This window comes from Zonotrichia leucophrys, chromosome 14, assembly GCF_028769735.1.
Source record: "Zonotrichia leucophrys gambelii isolate GWCS_2022_RI chromosome 14, RI_Zleu_2.0, whole genome shotgun sequence".
Classification (NCBI taxonomy): domain Eukaryota; kingdom Metazoa; phylum Chordata; class Aves; order Passeriformes; family Passerellidae; genus Zonotrichia; species Zonotrichia leucophrys.
The window spans coordinates 14,888,625-14,901,991 of record NC_088184.1 but is presented as its reverse complement, the minus strand read 5'-3'; the positions used below and the strand labels follow the sequence as shown (position 1 = coordinate 14,901,991).

Sequence of the window (13,367 nt, the reverse complement as noted above, 5' to 3'; positions counted from 1 at the left end):
TGTTCAGGGGATTGGGATGAGATGGGTTTGAAGGTGCTTCCAAACCCAAACCATTCCAGAATTCCATGATAATCACAATAATTCATGAGATGGTTGTGAAGATACCTCCCAACCCAAACCATTCCAGAATTCCACAATAATCACAATAATTCCATGATAATCACAATAATTCATGGGACAGTCTTGAAGGTGCCTCTCAACCCAAGCCATTCCAGAATTCCATGACAGTCACGGTAATTTCATGATAATTCATAATTGTGGTTATCATTCCATGATCATCACAATAATTCATGAGATGGTCTTAAAGGTGCCTCCCAAACCCAACCCATTCCAGAATTCCATAATAATCACAATAATTCTTTGATAATCACAATAATTCATGGGACAGTCTTGAAGGTGCCTCTCAACCCAAACCATTCCAGAATTCCATGACAGTCACAGTAATTTCATGATAATTCATAATTGTGGTTATCATTCCATGATCATCACAATAATTCATGAGATGGTCTTGAAGGTGCCTCCCAAACCCAAACCTTTCCAGAATTCCATAATAATCACAATAATTCTTTGATAATCACAATAATTCATGAGACAGTCTTGAAGGTGCCTCCCAACCCAAACCATTCCAGAATTCCATGATAATAACAATAATTCCGTGACAATCACAGTAATTAACGAGATGATATTGAAGGTGCTTCCAAACCCAAACCGTTCCAGAATTCCATGATAATCACAGTAATTCAGATAATCACAATAATTCATGATAATCACAATAATTCAGTTGCTCCAGTTACAGCAGGAGCGCCCAGCACAGGAGGAGACCCATTGCAGGTTCCTCACCAGGAAAATGTGATTTTTGGGGATGGTTCTGTGCAGGACTGGATGATCCCTGTGGGGTCCCTTCCAGCTCAGGATATTCCTGAATTCTGTGATTCTGAGTGTTCCCCTCCCAGCCCTGCTGCACCTGCTCGCTGCTGGAGGAGGAGGAGATGCTGTAACTGCATCTCCTCACCCCTATCGCCACCTTCTGTCGCGACATCAGCGAGGAAAAGCCGCATGCAGCAGCTGAGGCTTCCCCCAGTAATAACACTAGGTGGTACCAGAGCTCCACACAGCCTCAGCCAGGACTCGACCTCAAAAAAAACCAAAAAAAAAGGGAATTCTGAAGCAGGGAGAGCTGAAGCTGCGATGTCTTAATGTGCTGCTGGCACGGGGAATCGAGTTTTCGCCGGGAAAAAGCCGACGGGACCTGTGAATAAAATAAAGATATTTTCTGGTGTTCAGGGCTACAAGGGCAATGTGTTTGTGGTTAAAGTTGTTCCGCTGAGTGATGGTGTTACAGCACCTGGGAGGGAAAGTTTGAGGACTGATTCTGAGGGAATTTTTCACTAATAAGAATCAGTTAAAGAAAATCTAGGAAGGATTTTAACTTAAGCAGAACCTGCCCATGGCAGGGGGTTGAAACTGGATGGTCTTTAATGTCCCTTCCGACCCAAACCATTCTGGAATTCTATTCCATGGTTTCATCTTAAAAATGAAGTGTCCTGATACCTTTAATTCCTGATATCCTTAATATTAGCAACTACTTAAACAGCACTCAGAATATGATCACCTTTTCCTTCAAGAAACTGCACACCCTGCCTGAAATATTCATGCATTTAAAAAAAAATCCCTCTTCCTGCAAATGAATATTTATTCCATGAATAATCTTTGTGGCTTTCAACACATTTAGGCAAAATGTTTCAAGTTTCTCTGCTTACAATGACAAAATCTAAACCTGACACCTGAAGAGGTGGCCTGATTTCAGCTGTGTGGGGCATTTTCTAGAGACATAATTTCCTCCTGTTGCTGCCTCCTTAGCACTACACGGTTTTAGCAACCTCGAGCAACTCAACACAGCAATTTGGGGGATGAATTGAAGTATGGAGATAGCAGGGAGAATAACAACAGCAGAACTGGCCCTTGGCCAGAAGACTTTTCTCTAAAACTCTGCTCTCATGCAGAAATTCCTGATTCTCTGCCCATGGCAGGGGGCTGGGACTGGATGAGATTTAAGGTCCCTTCCAACCCAAACCATCCTGTGATTCCATGACTTTGTGAAGTCCTGGGAGATGATCTTATGGCTAAATATGGTCAGGACTTGAGTGCTGTGCCTTGTCCAAGACCCAGTGACATCGGTGGTTCCTCTTTCCAGATGAAGAGTTGGCGGCGGCGGCTTATTTTTAGTGGTGTGGGTGTAAAATATTGAATTTCGCATCGCCTGAGCTCGGTCTGCTCTGCCCTGGTGGGTTTTGTGCCCAGATCCAGCCAAGCTCGAGGTCTGGGGCTGACATCATGGAATCAGAGGATCCTGGAAGGGACCTCAGAGCTCATCCAGTTCCAATCCCAACACCTTCCACTATCCCAAATTGCTCCAAGCCCTGTCCAGCCTGGCCTTGGACACTGCCAGGGATCCAGAGCAACCACAGCTTCTCTGAAATATCTCAAACCACAGCTAGAATTGCAAAGAGATTTATATATTTGACAGGTGATTCCCACATCCCTGCTTCCAGGAGACTCTGCAGCTGTTGGGACATCACCTGGAGAACTCAGCTCCCTGGGAATGAGCAGCTGAGGGCCACAGGAGTGGGATTCTACCCTCCAGCTTCAGAGGAGTGGGATTCTACCCTCCAGCTCCTCAAGTCAAAGGGAATTTCTCTCTGACCACAACAGCAAACAGACCATTAAAACATCTGTTCAAAAACCTTTCCACGTCCCATTTGCATTCACTGCTACTTCATTCTGCTGCACAGTTTGTACCTGGTGAAAGGTTTGGGATACATCAGTGGGCTGGAAAAGGCTCTGAGGATCAAAACCTCCAATCCCACCTGGGCAGGTGCTAATCCAGCAGCTGAGCCCACCCCAGCTGATTCCTATCACACCTCTTGGGTGTGTTTGGCCCCAAAAATGATGGGAGAGCTGGAAATGGAAAACAGATTCTTAGAACTGAGCTTTTGGGAAAGAGTTGTGGGGTTTTCAAGCTTTTTCTGTGGGGTTTTAAGGGCACATCCCCCCCTTCTCCCCTTTGGGGAGCCCCTCAGCGCTTTGCTGTGTGGGACCAGCTCAGGTTTCAGGAGGAAACAGGATTTAGGTGATTCTAAAGTGTCTGTGAGGGAATGATGGGCCCTGTTTGTACCCTGGTGTTGCTGAGATGGGAGGCAACCAGCCCAGGTGTCAAAAAAAATCCTGGATTGAGGAGGAAGGCTTGGGATAAGAACGTGCCTCACTGTGCAGGAGGGAAATGGGAGCAGAGTGAGGAGCATGGGTGAAGCTCAGGGCCTGTTCCACCTAAATTACAAACAAGCTGTTGCCTGAACCCTGATTTTGTGAGGGAATGAAATTCCTGGGGTGATGGCCCAGTGATGTTCCCCTCACAACCTCATTCCTGAATTTGGAGCTGTTGTCCAGTGCCAACCAACTGGACAACAGCTCCAAACCCCAAAGGTAACCCATTAACAAACATGTAATAGAGAGAAACCCTTCATTCATTCCTTCTCTGAGTTTAATTACAACCAAAACCTTCAAATCCAGGAACAAATGGGACAAACATTCCCAAACCATGGAAAAGCTTTCACACCTATGAGATACCAGGGGTCCACAGGAAAAAAACCCCAAAAAGAGGACTCTGGGTGCTGACCAGGCAGGAGCTGCTCTGGGTGAGGTATAAATCCTGTTTTTCCCCCCACATGGTTTTCCTGGTGTGTAGGAAGGGGTGAAAGCCTGACAGAGCCCCAGTTCAGTCTGGTTTAAAAGTCCGTCAGCCCTGAGGCACAAATGGACACCAGGCTCCATCCCTTCCAGCACTGACAGGACTAACACAGATTTCAGTGCTTGAAATAAAATGTTTTGCTCTGCTCTCTTTCCCTCTGATTTCTTTCCTCTCTCAAGACCACATAAACCAGAAGTGGGATGCTGGGAGAAGGATGGTTCTCTGGGTAGTTCGGAACACATGAAATGCTCTTTTTTTTGGCTTTTCAGCAGGCCAGGGCTGGAGAATCACCCAGAGCCACCGGTGCTGCTCCCTGAGCCAGGCAGAGTCTCGGCAGTGAGCGCTGGAGATGCTCCTGCCCCGGCACAGCGGCGGCCAAGAGCTCTCGATTTAAGAACCAGATGAGTCTGAACCTCCTTGGAATTCCTTCAAAAATCTGCCAGCACTCTCCTCCCCGCCGAAAACCGGATAAATCCCCTTCATATCCCCGGCTCCGAGCGAGGCCCTGAAATATTATCAGTGCTCTTTGACACCCTACCTGCCCCTCATCCCACCTGGCTTTCCACAAAACGCATTTCCTCCGCTTTCAGGGGGAAAAAAGTCAGATTCATTCAAGCCCTGACACTCCTCCAGCGCTTGGGTGATCAAGTCTCCTCCGGTTTATATTTGATATTTTAATAGGGTTTCCTTTTGGCCCTTTAATGAGTTTTTATTCCCCTCTGTGCATCAGACGCTTCGGTCTGACCGACAGTTTTACTCACCCCATGTGGAGGAATATGAACAGCCAGGACAACCTTTTCTTCCTGTGGCAAGCTTTGCTCTGCCAACATTTTTCTTCAGCTCGCAGTCAGGGGATGTGTCCTGACCCTTTCCTCACCCATCCTCCAGCCTTGGAGCTGGGATGTTCCTGCTGCTGCCGAGGCAGGAACAAACCCAGCCATGCTGTCCAGGCTCTCAGCTCTGTAGCAGGGAAGGAGGGAGAAAAAGAGGGAGAAAAGAGTCAAAATTCAAGCAAATGTGGGGTTTGGCTCATCTGAGCAGCTGAGTTTTGTTACGTCAGCCTCGGCCTAGGCGTGGGGGACAATTTATTATAGGGTGCAGTGAGTGGGACAGGCTGGGGCTGTGCTTGTGCCTGTGGAGAGCTCCATTCATAGAAATTCAGAATTACTGAAGGGTTTGGGTTGGAAAGAGCTTTAAAAACCGTCCCATTGCACCCCAACAGCTTCCACTGTCCCAGGGTGCTCCAAGCCCCATCCAACCTGGCCTTGGGCACTTCCAGGGATCCAGGGACAGCCACAGCTTCTCTGGGAATCTGTGCCAGGGCCTGCCACCCTCCCAGGGAGGAATTCCTTCCCAATTTCCCACCTAGAGTTTCTCTCTTGTGCTGTCACTAGAGAAGTTGTTTCTGACATACCCCAAACTAAGCATGGAGAGAGAGCAGATCTCACCCTGCAGGGCAGGAGGTGCTCAGGCTCCTGCTGGGAAAAATCCCTGACTGATCCAGTCCTGGCCCCAGCTGGAGGTGCCAGATCCCATCTTTCCCTCATGGCTGATGCCACAGGACGGGTTGGTGCAGGACACCTGGCTGGAGTTCCAAAGGATCCCACACCCCACGTGCTGCACAATAAATCAGTGCCAGTGCAGGCCCCCAAATCCTGCTGGACATCCCCCTGGGGATGGGATGGGATGGGATGGGATGGGATGGGGAGGGGAAAGGCAGAGCCACCCAAGGATTGAGACCCCACATGGACAGCAGTACCTGCTTCGAGTGATCCTGGGCTACTGGAGTTCTCCAGCACAGAAATTCAGGGAAAAACTGAAATAAAGCAAATTTTGGGGTAGAAAAGATTGACATGGAAATCTGTGAACCCTTTTCTGGGTGTTTTGTTTGGTAATTTAGGAATTCTCAAGATTCCCACTGCTGTCTGCAGGCACAGGGGTCCCAGCAGCACCTTGTGCTTAATTCCACAGATCCAGCAGAATTACAGAGTTTAAAACCATCTCTCATTGAAGGTTCCACATTAAACTTGGGTTGGTTTTTGATGTTGCAGGAGGCTGATGCTCATCTGCTGAGAATTAGGAGGTCATTATTCTATAATCCAAATTGCCTCTCATCCATAGGCAGAAAATGACAGGAATATTTAAGCCCATTGCCCAGATTACAAACTTGGTGGCAGAGCTCTGCACCCAGTAGTATCTTGCATCTGATAGCTGCCAATAATTTCAGTCAACTGTTTAACATCTGGCATTACTATTTCATGTCTGGCTTAAGCTGTAACCTTTTTTCCCCCTTGCTTTTAGAAAAGCTTTTTCTGCTTTGAGAGAATTTTGATTACTACAGCCTTGCCCAGGACAGATTTATCCTGTGATTTAACATTTTCTGATGGAGCCTCATCCTGAATCAGTTGAATAATTGGCAGTGACTTTGGTATTAAACTGATTCATGATGTACATGCAGACCCTTCAATAATTGAACATTATTGTCTGTATAATCAAAGCCCCTTTTTTGACCATTAAAAACTATTGGAAACAGCCTGGTGATCTGCTTTAATTAAAAATAAAGCGCAGAGGATTGGAAATGAGCAGGGATGAGAGGCACTTTGTGGCCCTGAGCAGCTCCAAGATGGGCTGAGGAGTGCAAAGCCAGGTTGGAGCAACCTTGGGTAGGTTCAGGTGGGATATTGGGATTCAGGAATTCCTCCTGGCAGGCTGGGCAGCCCTGGCACAGATTCCCAGAGCAGCTGTGGCTGCCCTGGATCCCTGGAGGTGCCCAAGGCCAAGCTGGACAGGGCTTGGAGCACCCTGGGATTGGAACTGGATGAGCTTCACAATTCCCTTCCACCCCAAACCACTCCAGGATCTCTGATTAAACAGATTTTCTCTCTGCTTCTTCCAAAAGCTCTTAACTGGGATCAGTTAAAAAACCTGGGGAGCTCATGAGAGAAACCCACAACTCTCAGCACCATGGGTGATAAACAAATGGCCCAAATCCCTCTCTTTTGGGATCAACACAGCTGCTGGGGCTGGATCTCGGTGTCCCTGACCCTGGGGGCAGCCCTGGGATGAGCATCCATCCAAGGAATCCCACTGGGAGAGGCTGGTGGGGCCTCGGCTCCCCGAAATCCGAGGTGTCCTTTTCACACTGCAGCCCTGGCCAGCCTCTGGCAGGGCTCTGATCTAACAGGTTTTGCATAGCTGCTAGACATCTTCCTAATAGCATCCCCTGGGAATTCTAAATTTCACTCACAGCCTCTAAATTTTCATTAAGAGCAGTCACACACGGAGAATGATGGATTAGATTTTATTGTTGGAAAATCTCCAGATAAAATTAAAGTGCTTCTTTCTTTTCTGAAACCTTTACCTTTCCCCTGTGGTGCCCTATAAATAAGGTATCAAATAATGTTTATCCTTTTGAATTCTGCCATCTTACATGTTTCATGCTTAGTCCTGACCACTTTCCTGCCTCTGAAGAGATGTCACTCTTCAGTTAAATCCCAGGAACAGACAGCTACCTCATGGATTTCATTGTGCAGCAGCCTGCCTGTGTCCCAGAGCCTTCACTTCAACCCACTATTTATAAATACAGCGTTGTCTCCTTCCCTTTCCTGGAAGCCTTTCTTTCATTTCCTTCCTCTTTCCATCAAATTCCCTCTGTCCTTTTGCTTTTATCCCCACTTCTCCAGCCTCTCTGTGTCCATCTGATCCTGCAGACAGATGAGGCACAGCTTTGGGATGTGCTGGGATCACGGGGCTGAGGCACTTCCAGCCTGCACCAGCCAAACCCTGAGAAGTGGGATCTGCTCCCGCTGCCCCTGGCCAGCAGATTTTTATAGCAGATGTTGTTTTTTCCTCAGTGAAATTTAAAAAAAAAATCCCCACTATTATTTTAGGACTTTAATAGTTTTTGAGATGCTTTTAGTCTCCCCTTGAAAAAGCAAGAGCCCTGCAGGCAGTTGGTAGGAAGTGTCCAAGAGCTGGGAATGCTGCTGTGATTCATATTGGTGTCAGCTCAGTTAAATTAAATTCCACAGGGATTTATCCAGCCAGGCCTCCAAACAAGTTTTAGACAGCATCTCCCACCCCCAAACCTCACACTTCACAGCATCTTAAATTAATCCAGAGAATGGCCAGGGCTGGGAAGGGCTCCTGCTTCCCACCTCAGCCCAGGGAATCAGAGCCTTGCCCTGGGGAGGGAGAAAAGCAGGATTGCAGCTGGATTAACACAATCCCTGGCTATGGGGATCCCCATGGCTCAGACTGGGGCAGGGTCCCACTGAGCACTCACCCCAAAGGATGTCCCTGCAGGGCTGTCCCCAGCCCAGGAGCTCTGGTCACCCCTCGGGCACTGCAGGTGGGTCCTGGGCTTGTGCAGACCCCAGGACAGGGGATTGTCCTCAGAGCATGGCCAGGGCTGCCCTTCCAGCCCTCCTGAACCTCTCCTGCTGCTCTCAAGGCTCATTCCCACCATTTTGGGACATTTTCCTGTGATTTATGTGCTTCAATAGGAAGATATTCCACACCAGCACAGAGCCAAGCCAAATCCTTGTCTCAAAGTTCCTCCAACCTGCCTGGATCAGCCAGGACTCAGCTTCCCTTCTGCACAGAGAAGGTGGAGAGATTTCCAAGAGGAATAACTTCCCCTTCTCCTTATAATGCCTCTCCCATGCATGTGAGGGAGTTACACAGGTGACCCTGGGGGTGAATCTCATTAAAATCTTAAAGATTTGGCCAATTTGTACCAGCTGGGCACCAGGCCCTTGGTTTTGTCCCCAGTTTTGATTTTCCACCCCTGAGCTAAATGCTGCTTCCCAGAGCAAGGATGAAGAGCCCACGAGCACCCTTGGTCGTTATCCCTCCCTTTTCCTCTGTAAAATAATTCTCAAAACTCTTCTCGGGCCAGAAGAAAAATTACCCACAGGCTGGGGAACAAACAGAAGAGGATCCCAGCCTCATCCTCTCTGCTGCACCTTCATGTCATCCCAAAGGAAGCAGCAAAGGGAGGAAGATTCCCTGGATTTATTGGCCACTTTTACAGCTTTGTGGGTGCCACGTTCCTCACCAAGAAAACCCTTGGTGCTTCCAGAGCCCTCTGAGGGACAGAGCTGAGCCAGAGAGGAGGAGAAAGCTGGGGAGGGGGGGAACCTTGTAAATCTGGTACCAGTGAGGTGCCAGAGGTGACCAAAATGTGCCACAAAGAGGAGTGAGATCTCAGCCATCCCTTCTCTGAGCTGGAGTCCTGACGCCCACGGCTGGGAGAGGCGCCAGGGTTATTTCTGGGGAGGGTTTGTGCAAGTTCCAGGCAGAGTCTCAGCAAAAAGGAGACCGGAGGGAGAGATGGAGCTTTCTTTTGAGCAGAGATGTTGGAAACACGTGGGAGTGAAGGGTTGGAGCACCCACTCTGAGGGGCTGGGAATGCACCAAACCCATGGACCCAACGCACCCAGCCATGGACCAAACCCGGCTGTCCCACAGCAGCTCCTGAGCTGCAGTGACAAATGCAAGGAGCCCCAGGGCTGCTCCCAGTCCCACTGCAGCTCTGGGCGCAGGATCACAAGGCCACAGTTGCAAATCCAGTTTAGTGGAGCAGAGGGGGCTTCCCTAAAGGCCAATCCCCAGCTGAGGACAGAGCGAGAGCAAAGGGCACAGGGAAGCACAGGACCTCTGACTCCCTTTCCATTTGGGAGGGAGGTGTTGATGTTTTAAACGCCAAGATGGATGGAGAATTGGCAGTGGCTTGCATTCATGAGGTCACTGAGAAGCAAAACCCTCCTTTTGCATGGCTGTGGTGAGAAGGCAGCATTGGGTTAGAAGTGAGCGAGCGAGGGCCGGGCACGGCTCCCAGCACACTCCAGGGGCTGTTGTGCAAGGATCAGCTGGACTCCAGCCTGTCCCTGTCCTGCTGCTGGAGCCATCCTGCCTCTGCACCCCTCCTTGCCTCCCTCCCCTGAGGATGGAGCAGAGCAGCTGCAGCTCAGCGGGCAGAAAATCCTCGTGTTTCTGTCCAGTGCCTCTGGAACCCTGATCTCAGGGCAGAAAATCCTCGTGTTTCTGTCCAGTGCCTCTGGAACCCCAATCCCAATCCCAGGGCAGAAAATCCTCGTGTTTCTGTCCAGTGCCTCTCTGGAACCCCAATCCCACTCTCAGGGCAGAAAATCCTCGTGTTCCTGTCCAGTGCCTCTGGAACCCTGATATCAGGGCAGAAAATCCTCGTGTTCCTGTCCAGTGCCTCTCTGGAACCCCAATCCCACTCTCAGGGCAGAAAATCCTCGTGTTCTTGCCCAGTGCCTCTCTGGGACCCCAATCCCAATCCCAGGGCAGAAAATCCTCGTGTTCCTGTCCAGTTCTTCTCTGGGACCCTGATCTCAGGGCAGAAAATCCTCATGTTCTTGCCCAGTGCCTCTCTGGGACCCCAATCCCAATCTCAGGGCAGAAAATCCTCATGTTCTTGCCCAGTGCCTCTCTGGAACCCCAATCCCAATCTCAGGGCAGAAAAATCCTCGTGTTCCTGTCCAGTGCCTGTCTGGGACCCCAATCCCACTCTCAGGGCAGAAAATCCTCGTGTTCCTGTCCAGTGCCTCTCTGGAACCCCAATCCCAATCTCAGGGCAGAAAATCCTCGTGTTCCTGTCCAGTTCTTCTCTGGGACCCTGATCTCAGGGCAGAAAATCCTCATGTTCTTGCCCAGTGCCTCTCTGGGACCCCGATCTCAGCAGAAAATCCTCATGTTGCCAGTGCCTCTGGACCCAACACTTCAGGAAAAATCCTCATGTTCTTGCCTCTCCAAGGCCTTGATCTCAGGGCTTGGGGACAGGTTTGCTCTGCCCAGGCTGAGCTCTTCACCTCCTGCCTCGTTCCAAGAGCACCCAGAGCTGAGCAGAGCCAAATCCAAGCATTTTTTAATGGATGAAAAATTCAACAAGGTCCTTCTGGCTGCCAGGAAGGCACACCTGAAGTACTACAGCTCCAAAGCTTGTGAGGAGAAGGACAAAATTATTTTTATGAATTTTATATTTGACTTCCTGGTTGTTCCTGGAATTTTGCACATCCCCCCTGACAGAGAGGAGTGGCTCAACTGCTTCTCCCAGGAAGTCTTTGCTCTTCCACCAACCCATGCTCTGCTAATTTTCCTGTTACTAAATCCAGAGTAATTAATACTGAGTAACCTCTGAGGGATTTTACAAATCTCAAAGTTCTGTTATTTTTCTCAGTATGGAATTTTGGAAAGAAACTTCTGAGGAAAATCGTATCAAAAATGGACTTTCAGTAATTTTTTTCTCCTTCATCAAAAATAAGGTTCTGATTTTTAGCAACAACAATAACCTGAAAAAAGAACGGGATTAACTCGAGAGCTCCTTCACTTTCACTCCATTTCTTTTGCCCCTCCACAGGGAAATCCTCAATGCACAGTTCCCAAATGTTAATGAACACCAGCCCTTTCTCGGTACCTTTTAGGGCCTGATTCACCAGGATCATCCATAAATATTCCTTTAAAAACCTTCCTGAGGAGCTCCCGAGGGCAGCCCGTGTCAGGAAATGTCGGATATTTCTCCCTCTCCTCCTCGAGCCGTTGGTAGCCTGCTCGGGAAAGAACAGATGCGTTAAAAGTTGGGAGATTTACAGCCCCCCACACACACGGGAGCCATAAACCCACAATTTGTTCCATTCCCAGAGCAGCTCTGCCCGCTGCAGGACCTTTCATCGCTGCTGGAAAGCTGCCTTGAAAAAACCCCCGCTCTTTTATGGCCACACGGACACAAAGTTCAGCTCTCGGTGCCTCAGAGATGGAGATGGGGGAAGGAAGAGATGAATTCGCTGGCCCTGGGTTTGCTGCTCACCCTGCCCTGGGCAGGGAGATATCCCAGACTGGGAATGTTGATGGGAACAGGGCAGGAGGGTGGGAATCCTCTGACACACAGAGGATCCTCTGCTCTATTGAAGATGGAGGGAGAGACCCACCTTTGTTGATCAGCATCTGACTCCGATTTATTAAACAACTAGGCACTTTTTATAACAGTGTTAATTCACTTCATGCATGTTGCAAAATCTGAGCTCCCGATAGGCTGTAGAGAAAACTTCAGCTCCTCCTTTTGTTTACAATACCTGAAGTTAGTTTACTGAAACCAAGATCAGTGTTCCCACCATAATATGAAAGGTTCTCAAAACCTTCATATCTATTCCCAGACTGGCTGTCTGTTCCCAGTAGCAGCCAAGGACAGAACGGTCTGAGAATCTTGTTGTTTATATAAAAGGTGGCTGAGAACCTTAATTATTTACAGGATCAAGCCTGGGAAAGGCTGCTTCACAGCAGGCTTCTATATTTCCCTCAGCTGAATACCTTTATGGCCTCTTCCTTTAAGCCATGCTTGAACCAGGCTCTCCACACTGCTCGAGCTGTGACCCTCAGGTGATCACTGCTGGGCCTGGTACCTGCTCCTGACCTCCAGTGGCACTGCGAGCATCAAAATCCCTGCATGACCAAGGAACTGCTGGCACCACAGCTCAGTCCAGCCTCGCAAAACCCAGCCTGGACAAAGGTGTTGGTGCAAACCCCAAAATCACCCTCAGAGTTCTGCATTGATGGCTCAAGCAGCTTGAAGTTACTGTGATGCAGCCAGATTTATTCTTGATATCCAGTGCTGGAATAGCAAACGTCCAGAGGAGCTCCTGGATCTGCCTCTGGGATTTCATTGCTGAGCACAACCCAAACCTGCTTCTCCTTCTGCTCCCAAGGAGATCCCCCAAAGCACAAAGGGTTAAACCTCTGTCCAGGCTGCCCTTCCAGCCTCCCCAGTTTGCAAAGGGTGGGAAGGGAAGGGAAGGATTAGAGGGGAGAGATTTATGGGGAGCCCATCCCGGAGCCTCCCTTTGATGCTGGGTGAGCGGCCCTGCTCCAACAAAGGGGCTGTAAAGCACTGCCCACCACAAAACCCTCTGTTGGGGGCAGCCAAATCCCTCCTGGGGTTATCCTGGCCTGGAGAGGCCCTGGAAGGAAAGGCTGCCCCTTTTTCTGGCTGCATTATTCACAAAGAGCTGGTGAAACACTCACAGCTCCCCACAAATCTGCTGGGGCTGCACAGACATTTGGGCTGGGAGGAAAGGAAGGGCTCAGGGCTTGGCCTGCATCCCCCATCCCAACTGGGGTGTCTCTGGGGCAGGGAGAGCAGATCCATGCCCTGGAACCCCTTGGGGTGCTGCCCTGGGCAGGGAGAGGAGCCTGCAGTCACAGCTGGGCTGGGTGGGTGGTCCCAGGTCGCTGTTCCCACCAACCAGGGGGCTCTGAATTGTCCCAGGGATGCAGGGATGGACCCTGGAGAGGGAAATCAGGAGGAACCAACACTGGAATGAATGACTCTGGCTTTCATCTCACCCTGAGCAACTCCCCCTTAACCCCTTCAGATGTCACAGCCCCTCAGGGTCACTGGAGCTCACCCACTAAAGAAGGACCAAGTGACCTCTTAGAATGGGTTTTTTTCCTCCTTTCCATAGGATTTTTTTTAGCAGAAGAGGAGGAATTAATGGAAAGCCAGAAGTGCTCCATCTCAAGTGAGAAATGGCAGAAAAAGCCTGCTGGCACTCACCAGCCAAGAAGCAGCTGGTGTTGGATGGGAGCTCAGAGCAAG

At 49.5% G+C, this 13,367-nt stretch overlaps 1 long non-coding RNA gene across 1 annotated transcript; it reads right to left on the bottom strand.

Annotated features, from left to right (window-relative positions):
• Positions 1–1,095: 1,095 nt before the first annotated feature.
• Positions 1,096–11,280, bottom strand: LOC135454302 (uncharacterized). Its single transcript, XR_010442061.1, has 3 exons — positions 11,193–11,280; positions 4,510–4,708; positions 1,096–1,249 (listed from the first exon to the last, which is right to left on the bottom strand). It is a non-coding gene; the product is annotated as an uncharacterized LOC135454302 (long non-coding RNA).
• Positions 11,281–13,367: the final 2,087 nt, after the last annotated feature.